Genomic DNA, 19,902 nt, shown 5'->3' on the forward strand with positions numbered 1-19,902 from the left:
ATCTGGGAACATCGTATATAGCCTCCGTTTAAGAAGGGCCTATATATATTTAATAGGGTTTAAATTAGGGTTATATATAGGCTATTTAATCTAGGAAATCCCCTATACTAAGAGCTACTATTTAGTAGATTTATAGATATATATAAGAGCGTTATCTTGTTAAAAGTATTAAGTTCTATCGTAAAAAGGTAGAAGGTCCTTTTCTAGAGCCTTCTAATATAACTAGGCTATATATCTATAGTATAGAGTGCTTAGATCCCTCTCTAGGATAATAAGCTTACTCCGACTACCTACCTATATTACCCCCTATACTATAATTACAATATTTACTCTTATATAGTTCTTTAAGTCAACAAATCTATAGTTATACTTCTTAAAAGGAAAACGGAATATCTAGATAGTTAGATTTAAAGTATTATTTTAATAAGAATACTCGTCAGAAAAGATAATCTAAGATAGTTAGAAATATTAAAAAGAATTACTATACTATACTTAACTTACTTAAACCAATTTATTAGACTAGGGCTAGAAGTTCTTAATATAACCAGAGGGATACAAGGTATGGTTTTGTTTTTCCGGTTCTATAGAGCTTTACTATATACAATAGGTATAAATAGGGGTTACCTATCTAGGGGCACTAGATAGATAGGAAAAAAAAAAGGGGGATAATAGATAGCTTTCGATACTCGTTTACTCTAATAGATTAGAGTGACAGGATATAGTTCTTCTTTCTTTTATAAGTTAAAGTATCTTTTTCTATATAAGTAGACTCTTTTACGTCTGTCTAGAGGGACATTACGGTCGCCGCCTTTGCCTCTATCGTCGTTACCATCTAGATGGTCGGACTTGCCTACTATGACTGCGAATACTCGGATGCCCTAGACATTTTAAGCTAACGCTCCTCCCTATCTAACTAGATAGAGATTTAGTTCTAGAGGTGCTAAGTAGTGCCTTAGAGGGTTGGTACTAGCTTATATTTTAGGGGCTTAATTAGGGAAGAGCTTAGCTCTAAGTCTAAACTAGACTACTAGACTTTAAGCATAGTAGGATAGTAACGTTTGTAATAGAGGAGCGAAGATATATACGTAGAGGCGTATATAGTAAGACTATTAGGAAAGTAAGAAGAGCGAATATAGGTACTAAGAGATCGGCATGTTTAGTAGTAGGCTAGGGAACTACTTTTGCCCTAATATAATAATACTGCTAGTAGAGATAGCAGGAATCGTAGGACGATAAGTTTAAAGGAGTTCGACGTCTGTCTAGAGGGACAGAAACTCCGAAATACGGATTAGTAATACTAGAGCTATTTAGGATTCAAAAACGAGATTTTAGAGTCATGTAGGCACTAAAGGAGAGCTTTACGGCTATCCTAGCCCTAGATACCTTGGTATTAGCGCTTACTAATGAGGACGTGTCTGCCTATATACTGCTACTCTTTAGCAGTCTGGTATAGGTTTGTCTTATTGTTTTAGGAGTTCTAACTTTAGGGGTTAGAACGTTATTATTATAAGGTATCCCCTATTAAAAGGTTTAGGAATGGCTTTACTAGGTATACTCTAAAGGAGTAAAAGCGGTAGACTAAGTTTATATTTAATCTTACTAGTTATAGGAAGACTTAAAGGAAAGGAGGAAAGCTTTCTGGATTAATTACTTAGATAGAAGAGTTATCCTTAAGGAAGTTACTTAAATAGGAAGGTATAATTAAGGATAGTAACCTTAGGTATTACTCTTCTTATTAGTTTAGTAAATACCTTAATTGAAATTATTACTCTTAACGCCTTTTATATCTAGATATACCGAAACCTTGTTAGGAAGGATACTATTAGAGTTATCTTAATTACTAGAGTTTAGAAACCTTACTTCGGACTTGGAAGTCAAGTATCGTACTTAAGTAGACATTATAGTAGATAGACTTACTAAAGTTATTTAGGTTATATTCTCTTTACCGATAGATAAGGGATTACCTAGTCTCTTCTCTAGTTATAATATTACTAAATACCTTAAGCGTTTCGAAAAGGCTTATAAGATCTTTAGTAGAGATAACGTTAATAAAATCTCCTACTTCGAGTAGTAGTATATAGATGACCTTTAGGAAATCTTAGACTAGTGGCCAGAGTTAAAGAAGAAGGATTAGGCTACTTTCGAAGCTACTATTAAGGAACGCTAGAAGTAGAACGACCCTTGCTAGGAAACCTCTACTTAGGAGCTAGAGCGTCTTCTAGATTCCTAGTATACAGATTTAGCTAAGTCTATTTACGACTACCTAGAGTACGTTAATGTCCTACTTACCCAAGTGCTAAAGAGAAAGAAAGTAGTCTATTAATCGTCGGCTATCTAGAAGGTATAGGACAGATTTCCCTTTACTCTCTAGACTAGTCTTTAGGTCTATAAGAAGGGTAATTTGTAGGTCAATAATATAGAGTAGGAGGACTTCTATAATTTTATATAGGAGTATCTATATAAGGGAGTCAACGCTAGGTTAGTATATTATAAGTTAGATCCGAAAGGAGGAGAGGTCAAGCTATAGGTAAGCTAGACTGTCGAGAAAAGTCCTTTGGCTCCCTAGATATAGGAGAGTCCTTTAGGTTCATCTGCCTAAAGAGACGCTACCTTCGATAAGATCGTTAACGGGCTTATAGATGCCTTATATAAGCCTTAGATCAATAAGGGCAAAGTTAGCTATAAATCCTTAGATAGGGGTAGACGTTCCTGTGACTAGACGGACGACCTAAGTGACGACGAGATTAAGGAGATCTAGACTTACCTATTAGCTACTTAAGAGTCTTAGTAGAAGAAGAAGAGCGGTAGATTCTAGCCGAGTTTAACCTTGGCTATACCTTATAGTTACTACTACTATAATAACTAGACATACTTTACCTATAGATGTCTAGTCCTAGTAGAGGATATCTATAATAGTCTTATCCATCGGCTCGGTTTTAGGTAAATCTTAGGTAAGAGAGATCTTACTCTTCTAGAAAGCTAGTAGGTCGAAATCCTTGGTAAGGATATAGCTACTATAGCTAATTAGGGGACCTAGTAATATATTATTTATATTTATACCTCTCTTTAGCTAGATCTTCCTAATTAAGAGTTATACTAACGGTTTATAGAGAGCTACTAAAAGGAGTATAGTTAGGAGTACTATCTAGACCTAAACCTTATTACTAATAAGGCCTTCCTTTAATATACTAAAGGTTTATACCTATTAGAAGTAGTTATAACCTCTCTTAACCACCTTACTAATACTAAGAGAGTTTCCCCAAAGTTAATCCATAACTAAACTAAGGCTAGAGAGATCAATTTCTAGATAGATCGTAAGTAAGGTAGACGTACTCTTATCTAATAGGTAAAACGGACGGCGTCTCGGACAGACGACCCCGTTTTTACCACCGATTACAAAGGCTTACCGACGGACGCGTTACGGTCTGACTAGATAGCGATATAAGCTTTTAATACTATCGAGTTAGAGGTTAATAGTAAAGATATTTCTAATAGGGATAGTAATATAGTAATTATAGTATAAAGTACTACCTTTACGAAGCGCCATTTTATAGAAACGGAAGATAAGCTAATATAAGATCCTATCTAGTAAGAGGGGACTAATAAAGTAAAGACTATTTGGTTACTAAAAAGGAATATAGAAGTAAGAGGAACTAACCCTCTAGCTATAAGCCAAGGGGTTATAGCTATTACTAAAAGGGTTGCCAATCTAGCTAGTAAAGGAGCTCTCCCCCTAGTTAGATAGAAACGAACTATTTGCTTTAAGGAATTAGAGAAATCGACTAAGGAGAATATAGCCTATAACGTACTCTCTCTAGTTAGTAAGGCTCTTTAAGCGAAGATATTTACTATTAACAAGGTCTTAGGGATCTCCCTGATGTTTAAGAACGTACTAATTATATTCCTTAAGCAGGATTATAAAAGTCCTTAAGAGGTAATCGAGTATAAGGGCTTAGCTATTCCCTTCCCTAATAAGCCGGCTTTATAAGTAAGAGGGAGAGCGCTATAAGAGGTTAAGACGTACCTTAGCCGTCTAGGCAGACGAAGTAGCATTAAGAGAGAAGAGTCTACGATTACGATTCTAGCACTTCTAGGGGTTACTAGTAATAGCTAGTAGGCTATTATAATGGATAGGTTTTAGAGTAACTACCTCATTAGACGGCAAGACTAGCTAGACTTATAAGAGATTAAAACGTTCTTCTAGGCTCTAATCTATATACTCTCCACTAGCTAGAAGATCTAGATAGGTATACTTATACGGATATATATACTACTAACACTCTATTATAACTTTGAGAACCTAAAGGGTAAAAAGGTACTTGCTCTAATTAATACTAGATCTAAGTATAATATAATTACCCTTAGCCTAGTATAGAGATACTATCTTTTTATATAGACGACGATAGTAATTTCCTAAGGTCTTTATAATAGTAGGCCGTTTACTAGGGAAACGGTTAGTATAATCATCTTAAGGGCTATCTTAATCTATAAGCATTTCTTTGTTTTAGATAGAGATACCAGTGGTTACTAAATCTTACTAGGTATACTATTTATCTATAATATAAACCTAATATTGAACCATAAAGCTAGCCGTCTGGTTATAGTAAACATTATCGCTAAAAAAAAATTAATTAAAGCGTTAGTTATCTTAGATATTATAGCTAAAACGATATTCGAAAGAAAATATTAACTTACAAGGGATAAACTCTAGTATCTAATTATAACGATTACCACTACCCCTACGTTTGCTAACATTTAGGACGGTAAAATTCTACTTAGATTTCTTGATAATTAGGCTAATAAAGCTATTTTTAATATAATACTAAGGATTTCTCGTCTACCTCTTATCGACATACTTACTAAAGTTTTGACATTTTGTCTTACTAGATAAGATACTTTAAAATGGAGACACTAGGAAACGGAGGGCGAAATAGACGAGCTCGGCCGTCTAGACAAACGGAAAATGCTTAAGAAACTTACATCAGAGGTTAGAAAAGGGTTATAGGAGGTATAGACGTTTACTATATAAAAGTCTATAGCTAGAAAAGTTCACCCTGTAGATACGGCCGGTAGCAATAGTTTAGTACCTAACGGTAACCCTAACTGGTGGGAACGGCGCCTAGGGGAAGCTACCAAGAAAATGAAGTTTAGGTTAAAGTAGGATAGCCTTATTACGCTACGATTTTCGGATCTAGAGCCTAGGATACGGCTTATAGCCGAACAGCTTAATATGCCACTTACGTCTATAAGAAGCTATCTATCTAACTAGGAGAAGGAATTCTTTATATAGGTTCTATGGAATAGGGAGGCCGCCCTAATATAGGATTTTACTAAATATAGATAAATTTACCTTAACATTATTCCTCCTTAGGTTATCTAGACCATTCCCTATATGGCATAGTAATCAAAGAGTATCCCTATCCCAAAGCTATTAATACCGAAGGTTATTAACCTCCTAAAGTAGTAGATCTAGCGTAGGATTATCGAGCCTAGCTATAGGAGCTACTATAATAACTAGTTCCTAGTCCTTAAGAAGGATAGTAGTCTCTGGCTAATCAATGACGCCTAGAAAGCTAACGTTATAACTATATAAGATACATTCGTACCGCCGGCTTTAGAGGAATTTAGTAAGGATTTTGGTAGTTACAAAGTTATCTCCCTCTTAGACCTATTTTCTAGGTATAACCAAGTTAGCCTTAACGAATAGAGCTAGGACCTTATAACCTTTTAAACGCCTATTAGCCTCTTCCGGATATATACCCTCCCTATAGGTAGAACGAACTCTATTGCCTAGTTTTAACGAGCGATGACCTAGATCTTCTAGAACTTGATTCCGGATATCTACCGTATTTACCTAGACAATATCTATATAAAGGGGCTACAGTCTGACTATAATAGAGAAGAAGTTATCCTTAGGTTATGGAAGTTTGTAATTAAATACCTCTAAAATGTTAACGTAGTTCTCCTAAACACTAAACTTACTAGAGCTACTATTGTAGCTAGGAAATCCTACTAGTGTCGGCCGTAAGTAGTATTACTTAGCTACCTCTATATACCTAAAGGGTGACTGCCTAATAATGCTAAAGTCACGAAAATCCTTAAGTAGACTTCCTATTCGGATTTAAAGGATATTCGTACCTTCCTAGGGATCGTTAGCTACTACCAGATCTAGATAGAGCACTTTGCTACTATTACTTAGCCGTTATACGACCTAATAAAAAAAAACGCCTATTAGGAATAGGGCCTTATTTAATAATAGGCTATAAAGGAACTCTAAACTCTAATAACCACTGCCCTGGTCCTCGTACCGCTTATTTTCGATAACCCTAGGTATAGTCAGATATACCTAATAACCGATATAAATCTTTTCGGTTAGGGAGGAGTCATTAAATAAGTTAGCCCTAATAAGAAGAGGCACCCGTGCTAGTTTAAGAGTAGGATATAGTCTAAGGTAGAGAAGCGGTACGACCCTACTAAATAGAAGCTCTATAGACTGCTTTTCCTATTAAAATGTTTCCGATGGTACCTCTTTGGCGTTTACTTTATTATAGAGACGGACGCTCTTGTCCTAGTTTACTAGTTGAACGGTACAGCTAGTGATATACTAGGAGCCTTAATGATATAGTAGATCGTATAGATTTGGCTATTTAACTTTAAGGTCAAGTATATTCTAGGTTCTAAAAATGCTATTACTAATAGGCTTTTACGGAAGCCTCCTAGTCCGTCTGACCAGATAGAGAAAGCAAACGAAGAGGATATTGATAATTAGGTTAATATGTAAATCTATACTAACTATGTTAGCGATCCTCCTAAACCTATAGACCTAAACCTTAAGGAAGGATACTCCGAACACTCTAGAGCTATCATACGGTACTTGGCTACTCTAGAGGAACCTATAGCCATCTGACCATACTAGCGGCGACGTCTATTTAAGAAGGAAGCGCTTAAATATTTGGTAGATAAGGGCTATCTATTCCTTCGGCTAGCGAACGATACCTAGAATCTTTACTATATAGTAGATATCCTAGAAGAAAGGTAACGAATTTTCTAGGCTTGCTACGATAAGATAGGCTATAAGGGTAGAGAAGCTACTTACTAGAGGGTCATTAACCACTATTACCAGAAGGGAGTATATACTAATATAGTAGAGTAGATTCGTACCTGCCTAGAGTATTAGGTATAGGATACTAAAAGATTTGAGGAGGTATATTCACATTCGGAACCTTCCCTAATCCTATTTACAAAATGGTACTTAGATATCTAGTTTATGCCCTCTAACTAGAGGGGGAAGCCCTATTTCCTCCTCGAGGCATATAACGATCTTTTAGGATTTATAGAAGCCGAAGTCCTACCTAACAAGTTAGCTAGAGTAGTAAAGAACTTTATTAACCGTAACATTCTCCTTTATTAGGGACTCCTAATAGTTATAGTCATTAATAGGGGATCTAAATTTAAAGGGGAAGCGAAAGCTATCTTAGAGAAACTAAAGGTAAAACGTATTATCATTTCTCCCTATAACTTTAGGGCTAACGGTATTGATAAGGCTGGATATATACCTATTATAGCTACCTTGGTAAAGATAACCGTAGGGACTGGAAAGAACTGGCGATAGCTTTTTCCCTACGTCCTATATACTAACCGTATTACCGTTCGAAATAGCTATAGCCACTTACCCTTTAACCTTATCTATAACTATAATCCTATTAGCCCGATTGAAAATGATGTTCCTACCTAGCGAATTCTTTATTAGGATTCTATAGCCGTCCGACTAGACAGGGAAAATCAAGCGGAAGCCCGTCTACGATTATTAGAATTCTATACTAAGGTACTGCTCGATACGGAGTTTGATCTAGAAGTTACCGCTAAAAAAGTTGCTAAAGCCAGATAAAAAATAGCTAAATGCCGAAACAAAGCCTATTACTGCAAATTTGAAGCCGAGGATGCCTAAGTCAAAGTAGGCGATCTTATTCTAGTATATAACAATATTCGGTAGATCGATATAAGCTTATTTTAAAAACTCTAGTACCGGTAACATAGTCTATATTAGGTCTCGGAAGTTAGGAATAGAAATACCTACTACCTAGAGACTCTTAACGATATGACTATATAGATACTATATTCCGCGAACCATGTTAAGAAGTTTTTTAAGTAGGATAGAGTTTAGCTTAAAGCCGATAGATCTGATAGTTTTCTAGGTAAGTAGAACCTTTAGAACTAGGAAGTAGGTTCTTTACTACCAAAAATGCTTAAAGAAGTAATAGTAGAAGAGGAAGCTCCTAGACAAACTAGGTAACTATAACCAAGTGACTAACTTACTAGATCTAAAGCTCAAGAGTAATAACGGTAATGGTAAGAACTTATAGTCGAACTGATTGGAGGGAAACTACCTAGATTTTGACCCTCGAGCTATTAATAGAAATACAAGTTAACCCTATTTAATTTTACTTCTATTTACTCTTTATTACCTAAACCCCTAATTACCCCTTTTCTATACTACCTTTGCCCCTTTTTCCCTAAATCCCTAGTTTCCTACCTATAATTGCCGTTTACCCCGTTTATAAGCTACCCGTTAATCCCTAACTATACTGTCTAAATCCGTTGAAATTAGAGAGCTCTTTTTCTACGTTATTAGCTAGATATTCTTTAGCTAGCTATTAAGGTCAAATTTAGCCCGACCTATAAGCCAAGGGTTAGGATCTTAGGAGCTATCGTTAACTATATCTTCTTACGAGCACTTCTTATCACTCTAGTAGCAGTTTCCGTACTGTCTATCTAGGATAGGACCTATTAAAATGTAGCTATAGAATGGCTATATAGCGTAGATAGTAATAGGCTTCTTATTCCTTAGAGGGGTAACCTTAGTTGTTAACCTTTAGTAGGACTATTTGTAAGCCTAGTACGGTACCGGATTCTTATATCCCTAATTAGCTCTTCCTCTAACTAGAGGGAGGAAGTTGTTCTTATATATCCCCGAATACCTAGATAAACAAACCAAGGACTCGGGCCTGGTAGGTAACCATGGTATAAATCTACCGACTAAACGGACTATTATTATTGATTTCCGCGAAAACCAGGTATAACCGCTTCGCTAGAGCTCCCCTATAGGTATAGAAGAATTCTATATAGGTAGGAGCAAGTCTTAGAATTCTAAACATCTGCTCTAAGGCGTTAGGATTAGGGTTTAGCTCCTAGCGAATATATAAGACTACCTATATCTTAAGGTACTTGATAAAGAAGAATATATAGTATAAAAGGAATAGTTCGTACTAGTATTATATCGAGGCTACCTCCAGATAATCTAAAGGCATTAGGGGATCTTCTAGGTAGGCTACTCTTACTACCTATATAAACTTAGGAGGCGTAAGGAACCGGTTGTCCTAGGTAGTCGTCAAATCTACCGGTCGGTTAGTTATTAAGGGAAGTATAGGCTTAATATCCTTGTCGATCTCTACGTCTTCCTAGACAGAGGATTTGTATCTCTAGCGCTTAACTCTTTCGGTAGATATAGTGGTCGAACTTGCTTACGGGAGCTTATAACAAGTTCGAAGGGGAAGTAATATAGGAAGAAGCAATACTAGCCGTCTAAGTGGAGGAAGATAATTATAAGTAGGAGTTAGTTAGAAGGGTAGAAAAGTAGGAAGAAGTTTAAAGAGAAATAGGGGATACTTATCCTTTAAATGATTTAATAGTTAGAGTACTAGAACTACTAGACTTCTATTCGAAGAAGGTACGCCTAGGCTAGAATAACCTATTATATAATAGGTTATACTCCTTTGTTATTACTAGATGAAATGTAAGTTAAGGTTATTCCTTAAGGTTATAATAAAGAATGACCTAGTTATATAGGGGCTAACATAGTTACCTATCGGATAGCACCGGAACCGGTAAATATAGCCTAGAATAGCTAGATAAGGAAGGCATCTAGGGGGAACTAGAAGGTCTATAAATACCCCTAACTTAACCCTCTTCTCCTCTCTCTTTTCTATAACTAATAACTATAAACTATAAATCGCTAACTTATAAAACCGCCAAACAAAATGTCTTCTCTACCTAGTCAGATAGCTAGACGCCATTAGGTAAGTATTCTACTAAGCGATTCTTTTCTAAATATTAGTAGTCTAGGTTTTAAGCGACTCTATATAAGTCTCCTAATAGCAAACACGTATAGGGATAACGTTAGAGAGTTAGATCAAAGAAGAAGAGAAGGATCGGTTCCTCTCCCTCTGACTAGAGAGCCGAGCTAACCAAGTGTAGGACTACCTTTACTCCTTCTGGGAGAGGACCCTAAAACTCTAAGACTCTTTCTTTGGTACCTCCTTACGATTTAGGTTCTAGGGGAAGAAATCGCTAACTACCTAGGGAACGGTAATACCTAGAAGCTCTTTAATAAACTATACATTAGGCCTATCCCCTATCCTAGGGAAGTTATAGCTAGAAGGCTAGAGTAGCTTATAAGTCCTGGTCTCGAGACTAACGAGTGGATCGTTAATTACCTATTTCCCTTATATACTAGGTCGTATAGCTAGGGGAAGATATACTTTAGCTAGCGTTAGTACAATATTATTATAAGCCTATATAATATTAAAGGGCTTATATTAAGAAAGGAGTACCTAAATGGCTATAACCTACTAAACCTGCTTTAATATATATTAGTATCTTATAAGCTATATATTTATATCTTTCTAGAGGCTGTTAGCGACTTGAAGCCTAAGTAGTCGGTACTGCCCTTACGAAAATGGAAGGATATAGCTAGAAAACGATTCTAGGTAATCCTTTACCACTTATGATAATTATACTAGGCTATAGCTATATATGACTAGATAAAGTCTTATCTTTATTATATAGATTCCTATCTTTCCGATAAGTAGAGTCGAAAAGATCTATTTAAGACTCTATAGGATAAGGTCATTCTCCCTAGCTTTCTTTTTCCACTGCCTAGAGGTTATATATATTAGCCGATAGTATAGGTAACGTTAAAGTAAAAGGGTTAATAGGAATATAGTGTCTAGGTCACTAAGTTCTATCGCTTTTACTTTTAGGAGATACAATAGAGAGATAAGGTATAGCTTAAGCTCCCCTAGTAGAAGGGCTATCTATATATAGGGCTGAAAATAACAGAGGCTAAGAACAAGATATTAATGCTCTAGCTTGAAATAATCCGGATAGCTCTAGGCTATCTACCTAATAGCTCCCTCTAGCTAGAGAAGCCAAAGAACCCTTAGGGAAATATCTATCCCTATTAACTACTAAGGTAGTGTCACGAACTAACTATATACCATAACCCGGTAGGGTATAGCAGGCTAAATGAGCCACCAATCAAGAAGGGCACGAAGCGAGGCTGACACAGGATTGCTAGGGAGCATAGGCTACTATAGGCGAACAATTGCTAAAAAGGGAAAGATAGCAGAGGATAGCTAGCTACTAAAGGCGATCTAAGGACAGAATAGAAGGGGACTATAAGCGATCGACAGAAGTATATATATATATAAATAGTCACTCGTTATAGTAGACTCTAGGAGTTTACTAGTAATAGTAACCTATAATTACAGTACTTATACCAAGTATTGCTAATTACTATAAGAGATAACTCTAGTATTATTATAAACCCTTTGGCTTTACCGAATCCCTTAGACGACCTGCCTACTTGTCCTGCTCAATCTACCTTTGTCTGAACCCTTTTAGAAGAAGTCTAAGTTAGGTTCGTTATACGTTACTATTACTCCCTTTGTTCTATTATAGTTTAGAATAGAGGTGACTTCGACCTCGACATCGACATAGCTACTAACATTACGGCTAAATAGCTGCTTGCTTAGCTTGGTCAACTCTATTAGCGGATCTAGGAGTTAGACTAGAGAGACAAGGCTACTTAAGCCCGAATTAAGGAACTCGAGAACGGCAAAAAGCACTTGTAGAAGTTAGTTAATGAGGCTTATACTAAAATCAAGGCGCTTGAAATCGCTAAAGCGAGCTATATTAAGATCGAACTACCTAGTAAATATGGAGGAACTAAGGAAGATCTCGTAGGATTCCTAATAAACCTTCGATCTTACTTCTAGCTTAATAATAATAAGTTTCTAGATAACAAAGCTAAAGTTCTCTATATAGTTACGAGACTAGAGGGCAAGGCACTTAGATAGTTTAAGCCTATATAGAATGACTACCTCATTAAGGAAGACAAAGATAATTAAGATACGTTTATATAGGTAGTCTTTCGATCCTATAACTATTTCGAAGAAGAGCTTTAGAAGGTTTTTAGCGATAAAGATAAGAAGATTTATATATAAGAAAGACTTGCTAATCTCTAATAGACTAAGTTAGTAGCCTTCTACGCTATATAGTTTAAATAGGACATACTTAAGTCTTAGCTTAATGATAAGGTATTAATATAATTATTTTATAATAGCTTAAAGGAAGAGGTTAAAGATAAGCTATATAAGTATAATTAGCCTAAGACCCTAGATAAATATATTATATAGGCTATTAGAATTAATAATTAACTTTATATATAAGAGTAGTAGAAATAAGGCTAAATAAATAGAACTATAGTTAAGGCTAACGATAAGAAAAAGTAAGCATACATTAGTACCTTATATAGGACGTACCCTAGAGCTATAGATATAGATATAGCATGGAAGTAGGACTAGAAGAAGATAACCAAAGACAAGTCTAATGTTACCTACCATAACTATAGAAAGAAAGGGCACTATAAGTAAGAATGTCGAAGCCCGAAGAAAGAGTAAAAGACAGTCCTTAGAAAGGAAATTACGGTTATTGATAAAACCACTGAAGACGTCATCAAAGTAGTAGCCACGAGCTACAAAGACAGGGGCAGTAATATAGACAGTCTCGGACATAATAGTAACGGTAAAGATAAATAAGCACCATACTCCGAACTAGTTACTATAGACTTAGAGATAGGTCTTGCTAAATAGGATATAATAGGAGAATATATACCGCTAATTTCGATTCTTCTAGCCTTAAGGTAGTAGGGTCTTATAATTACGTAGAGATAGGATAGATCGTAAACAACCGATACCTAAGGAATTAAAAGACCTAGACCTAATGTTCTATTCCTCTAGAAACGAATCGAATGGTACTATAATGAAGTTTTCTAACTTAATACGGAACTACGTGAACGGAATAGACGCTTAACTCGACTTGCCTAGTAAAGTAATAGGATAAGGGACAAAATAAGGAAACTCTGACGTATTATGGAAGCTATTAAAGGAGGACAGCCTATAATATATAATAGGCCTAATAGCTACGCCAAGTACCTTAATAACTAGTAACTTAGTAACAATATATAGAACCTAGAATACTAGTTTATATACGCGAACTACGGAAAAGACGAGTATATATAGGGAAGCTACTAGAAGAAATACTCCTACTTTAGCATTAGAGTACCTACGGTCTATATATAATAGGAAGGATTCGGGAAAGAATTCTAATACCTCCTAGGCAACGCTATATAACTATACCCTTAACACGAGGTATATATATAAGTACCCTAGTTCTAGTGTATAGTATACAAATGCCAATATTACTTCTATGACAAATTCGAAAATAATTACTAGCTGACCTAATAGGAAAATGAAGATAGAAGCCTCTACCCTATAGAATAGGTCCACGATATAGGAAATAGAGCAGCCGAATTGCTCTAGAAGATCGAAGCCCGCGATCTAGAAGGCATTACGATAGTTCTAAAACGAGCCTAGCCTAGGCACTACGGAACAGGACGAGATATATAGGACTTATACTAGAGTAACGATTGTCTCTATTATATAGACGAAAAGAAATCGCGAATTCGGGAGCTTTAGATGAAGCTATAGTATATACGACAAAAAGCAAAACGGACTTAATAGTAGGAAGCTGTAAGCACTCAATAGCTTACAGAAATAAGTACGATTGACGAAGCCACTATTAGCTAAATAATCGAAGAGGTTAGTACTAACCTAGGAAACGGGTCAGGGCCCTTCGAGGGGCCTAGAAACCATTAACGCCTGTATAGCGGCGAGTAGTAGCGTAATATAGGAGGAACTAGTGTAAGAGACTACTATATCGAGACCTCCTAGTAGAAATATAGGAAATCGCCATAATCTTTAAACGATAGTAGTAAGATAAACGACTATAGATAATAGTATAATAGAAATAGTACGAAATGCTCGTACTAGTGGATAGTAAAGCAGAGATAAACCTAATTTCGCTAATACTTATAAATTAGCTATAGATACCCTAGAGAATAAAGCGGAAGTATGGTATAGTTAAAGGGCTATTCTTGACGTAATGGGTATATAAGGAAACTAAACTAATCGATATTACTATAGTAAGGAAGACTATAGTAATTATATTTAGTATTATAGATATAGGTAACAATAAAGATATAATATTAGGGTTACTATAATATAAAGATTACGACCCGGACATTAGCTAGAAGAATAGTAGCTACCTATAACCCTAAATAGAGTTATATTTGACTAGCAAGATAGAGAGTATATAAGGATCGCGAGCGGACAATGCTTAAGGGAAGGCATGTCTTACGGATCTACCGTAAGAGACAGATAGTAGTAGATAGACCACTACGGACTCTAGAAAAGGCGGTATAACGATATCGATATTGCAATAGGAGGAACAAGCTAAACCGCTGATAGCTGTTCTCTCTGTTAACGAATACGGAGCATTGTAATTGGAGTAGTAGGCTAAGATAGGAGAAATCGCTAGTATCGCTATGGACGGAACCAAGTTCGTATACTATTAGAAAACCGAAAGATAAGACAAGACTAGGGAAGTACCGAAAGAATATAAAGGATACCTAGCATTTGAACCGAAGTATTTAGAAGGGTTACTAGAATACGGCCTATAGGATTATAAGATTAAGCTTAAGGAAGGAGTATAACTAAAGTTCTTTAAGATTTATTATATAAGCTAGATATAGAACGAAGAACTTAAGCGATATTTGGAGGAGAACCTTTGAAGAGGATATATCTGTCTATCGATATTACTAGTAGGCTACCTAATCCTATTTATGCCTAAGAAAGATAGAAAGCTATAGTTATATATTAACTATTAGTAACTTAACGAATAGACCGTAAAAAACCGATACCTATTACTACTAATCTTATGGCTCCGAGATTAGTTAGTAGGAGCCTAATATTTTACGTGTCTTGACTTGCTATCAGCCTATAACTATATATAGATTAAAGAAGGCGACGAGTGGAAAACGGCCTTTAGGATACCCTTTAGCTACTATAAGTACCTCGTTATACTATTTAGACTTATAAACGCATTAGCAACGTTTTAAGCCCTAATTAATCAAGCTATCTAACCCTTTCTCGATAAATTTATAGTATATTATCCTAATAATATACTTATCTTCTCTAAGATAATAGATAAACATTAGAAGCATGTAAAAGTAGTACTAGATATACTATATATATATAAACTATTAGTTAATAAGGAAAAGAGTAAATTCTATGTTAGGAAAACGGTGTTTTTGGGATATAAAATATCCCTAGGATAAATTCGGATAGAATCTTTAAAGGTTAAAGCTATTAAGAATTAGCTACGACCGACATCAGGTACGGAAGTACAAAGCTTTATCGGATTTACAAACTTCTACTAGATATTCATTAGAAACTTTAGAGCGATTATACGACCTTTGTACAAACTTACTAAGAAGAACGCTAAATTCTAATAGAAAGAACAGTATGAGCAAGCATTTACGTAGATCTGTAACGCCATTACCGAAGATCTAATACTAGTATTACTAGACCCTAAGAAGCTATTCGAGGTAGAAACAGACACTTTAGACTATGCTATCGGAGGATAATTAGGATAACGAGACAAACAAGGAAAGCTATATCCTATAGCCTTCTTTTTAAAGAAGCTTGATAGACTATATCTTAATTATCTAATTTATAACAAGGAACTACTTACAATTATTAACGCTTTCAAGGAATAGTAACTATACCTTAATAGTACAATTAAACTAGTATAAGTATATATAGATTATAAGAATTTACGATACTTTATAATGATAAAGGAGCTTAATAGACGATAAATACAATAGGCAGAATTCCTTGTAGAATTTAATTTTGAGATCTGCTATAAGAAGGGCAAAGAGAACGTACGAGCGGACATCTTAAGCTAACGAACGGATTATATAGAAGGACGAACGGAAATAACATTACTGTTGTTTAAGGAACGAATAGACAGAACGCTATATTATAAAACGTAGATATCTATAGAAGATGATCTACTCAACTTATTCTTAGAATATTATATAATCTTTTAAAAAGAAAGGATTAACGAGGCATAGTATTAAACAGCACCCGGACCACTAGTACCTGATAGAGTAGAAGAAAGAAATAGGAAACTCTAGTACCGAGGCAAAGTATATATTTACAATAGGGATTAATAGCTACGAATGATTCGAGAACTCTATAAGTTGAAACTCGGAGGATATAAAGGAGTTACGAAGACTATCGTATAAGTTAAGAAACACTATGACCTTCTACAGTTAATAGTACGAGTTAAGGAAGTCGTATAGAACTACGATATTTGTAATCGAAGCAAAACGGCATAATACAAGCTATATAGGCTACTTTAGCCACCGCTAACAGCTGATAAACTATAGAGCTTAGTTATAATAGACTTTATTACGAAGCTACTAGAATCTAAGGATATAGCTATAGGAGTAACCTATAATAGTATTCTTACTATAGTAAATCGCCTGACTAAATAGGTATACTTCTTTCCCTATAAGGAGTCCTAGATAGCTAAATAGCTAGTAGACATGATTGTGACGAACCCAACTCAGACTTCTTCTGAAAGGGTTCAGACGGAGGTAAATTAAGCGGGACAAGCATATAGGTCGTCTAAGGGATTCAGTGAAGCCAAAGGGTTTACAACAACACTAGAGTTGTCTCCCACAACAGTCAGTAATGCTCGGTATAAGTACTTGTAATTATAGGTTAGGTTGCTATTACTAGTGAACTCCTAGAGTCCACCATAACGAGTGACTATTTATATGTATATATACTTCTGCCGATCGCTTATAGTCCCCTTTTATCCTGTCCTTAGATCGCCTTTGGTAGCTAGCTATCCTCTGCTATCTTTCCCTTTTTGGCAATCGTTCGCCTGTGGTAGCCCGCGCTCCCTGGTGATCCCATGTCAGCCTCGCTTCGTGCCCTTCTTGATTAGTAGCTTATTTAGCCTTCTGTGCCCTACCGGGTCGTGGTATATGGTTGGCTCGTGACACGATGCCCCCTCTTTAGGGCTTTTGACCCGAAAGCTTCTTATAGCTTGTTTTAAATATTACTAATACCCCCTTTTTCTAGTAGGTAACGTCCTTCTTCTACTAACTTTCTTTCGTTATAGCTGATCGTGTTCTTAGGAATTATCGTGATCTTAAACGCGAACGATATACTATTATAATTAAGATTAAGCAAGAGGGTTACAAGGTTACTATACCTTGTGAGTATTATTAGAATGCGAAGCCGCGAAAGCATTATATAATAATAGAGGGTTTAAACAAGTGTTAAAACTGTGTTTACATAGGCAAGAAGTATAGTAGTCTGAACATTATAGATGCCTATAGGTTCCTTGTTCGTTTTTTTTTTTTTGTAGTCTTAGGTTACTAACTGTCTTAGTCCTTTCGAATTTATCAGAGCAGGAAAAGGTTTCGAGGGAGATTACTAAGACCAAGGCGCTGCTTGCTTAGACGCTAAGCCGTTTAAGTCGATTACGTTGTTTATAGCAATCCCTACGTGACCGTGGTACCGAAGTTTTTCGTCGTGGCGTAGCTCGTCTGGAGGAGGAGGAAGAACCAAATACTCCTCCGCCGATGTTAGAGACGCAGACCCTCGCGGGTCAGGCTTAGGCGTTAGGTGCTTTTGACGTGTTCGATTGGGAGTCGATTAGGTTAGATCCCGGTCTTAATTCTGGCGGGTTCCCCTCTTTTTCTGTTAGGGAATAGGCTTTAGAGCCGGTTCTTATAGCTAGTTAGGATTCTATTAGTAGAACTACTCTAGTTTCTTAAGGCAATTTAGGTTCTTAATAGGTTCCTATAAGTTGTCTTCTAGTCCAAAATCAAGCTATTTGACCAGATACTATAGTTCCCTATTAATAATACGTAAATCTAGAATTTCTTTGACGTCCTATTCTTCCTCTTCGTCCTTTGCTTTAATGTGTGTAGCAACCTTAGCGTTCTTTAGTACTAGTTCGAGAAGTGAAATATAAAAAACATCTATCTATAGTTATATAGATAACGGTAACGATAGTCGGTAGTTAGATATCGAAATTCATTCCTTGATAATAAAGGGTCTAACCTTCTTAAAGTCTAGCTTTATACTTGGTTGTTTGGTTTGTAAGTTTTGTATAATTAGGTAGACTTTGTCTCCCCTCTCTAGGCAAGGTCCCTCGAGCCTATATTTGTCATAGTAGTTCTTTATTCTAGTTCTAATAAACTTAAGTTCGTTTTTAAGCTTCTCGTATAATACGTGTATTTGTTTCGCTTTGACTGCTGCTCTCGGCACTATGACCTCTAGTCCTTGCCTAAGGTCTGCTTCGTATCTGTAGTTTGTAAAGAACGGTATAACTTTAGTCGCTTTTGTTAGCGTTATATTATAGGCAAGTTATGCTATTAGCAATAGCATGACCTAGTTGTCCTGCTGATAGTTAACGTAAGAACGAAGGTACTGCTTGATAACTTGGTTTAGTCGCTCTGTTTGTCTGTCGGTTTGTAGGTAATATGCCGTTGATAGCTTGCTATTAACGCCTAATCGTTGCATTAACACTTGCTAGAACTTCGATACGAACTTGGTGTCTCTGTTGGTAATCTATTCCTATGGCTAAGCGTATATTAATATGACTTGCCGATAGATTACGTCTGCTAACTGTTCCGCTATCTAGGACTCCTTGTAGGGAAAGAAATATGCCTATTTAGTTAGGCAGTCTACTATAGTGAGAATATTATCGTAGATTACCCCTATAGCCGTGTCCTTAGATTCTAGTAGTTTCGTAATAAAGTCTATTATAACTAAACTCTATAGTTTGTCGGCTATTGGTAGTGGCTAAAGTAGCCTATACGGCTTATATCGTACCGTTTTGCTTCGATTGCAGATGTCGTAGCTCCGTACGACTTCCTTAACTTGTATCATTAACTATAGAAAGTCGTAGTGTTTCTTAACTTATACGATAGTCTTTATAACTCCTTTATATCCTCCGAGTTTCGACTTATAGAGTTTTTAAATCATTCATAGCTATTGGTCTTTATTATAGATATACGCTTTGCCTCGGTACTAGAGTTTCCTATTTTTTCTTCTATTTTGTCAGGTACCGCTAGTCTAGGTATTACTTAATACTATGCCTTGTCAATCCTTTCTTCTCGAAAGATTGTATAGCATTCTAGGAACGAGTTAAGTAGATTGTCTTCTATAGGTATTTACGTTTTGTAATATAGCATTCTGTCTGTTCGTTCCTTAAATAATGGTAGCGTTATTTCCGTTCGTCCTTCTATATGATCCGTTTGTCAGCTTAGGGCGTCCGCTCGTACGTTCTCTTTACCCTTCTTATAGCAGATCTCAAAATTGAATTCCGTAAGGAATTCTGCCTACTATATTTGTCGTCTGTTAAGCTCCTTTATTATTATAAAGTATCGTAAATTCTTATAATCTATATATACTCGTATTAGTTTAATTATACTGCTAAGGTATAGTCGCTATTCCTTAAAAGCTTTAACAATTATAAGTAGTTCCTTATTATAGATCGGATAATTAAGACATAATCTATCGAGCTTCTTTAAAAAGAAGGCTATAAGATATAGCTTCCCTTGTTTATCTTGTTATCCTAACTATCCTCCGATGGCGTAGTCTAAAGCGTCCGTTTCTACCTCAAATGGCTTCT

This window comes from Thermothelomyces thermophilus, chromosome 4, assembly GCF_000226095.1.
Source record: "Thermothelomyces thermophilus ATCC 42464 chromosome 4, complete sequence".
Lineage (NCBI taxonomy): Eukaryota > Fungi > Ascomycota > Sordariomycetes > Sordariales > Chaetomiaceae > Thermothelomyces > Thermothelomyces thermophilus.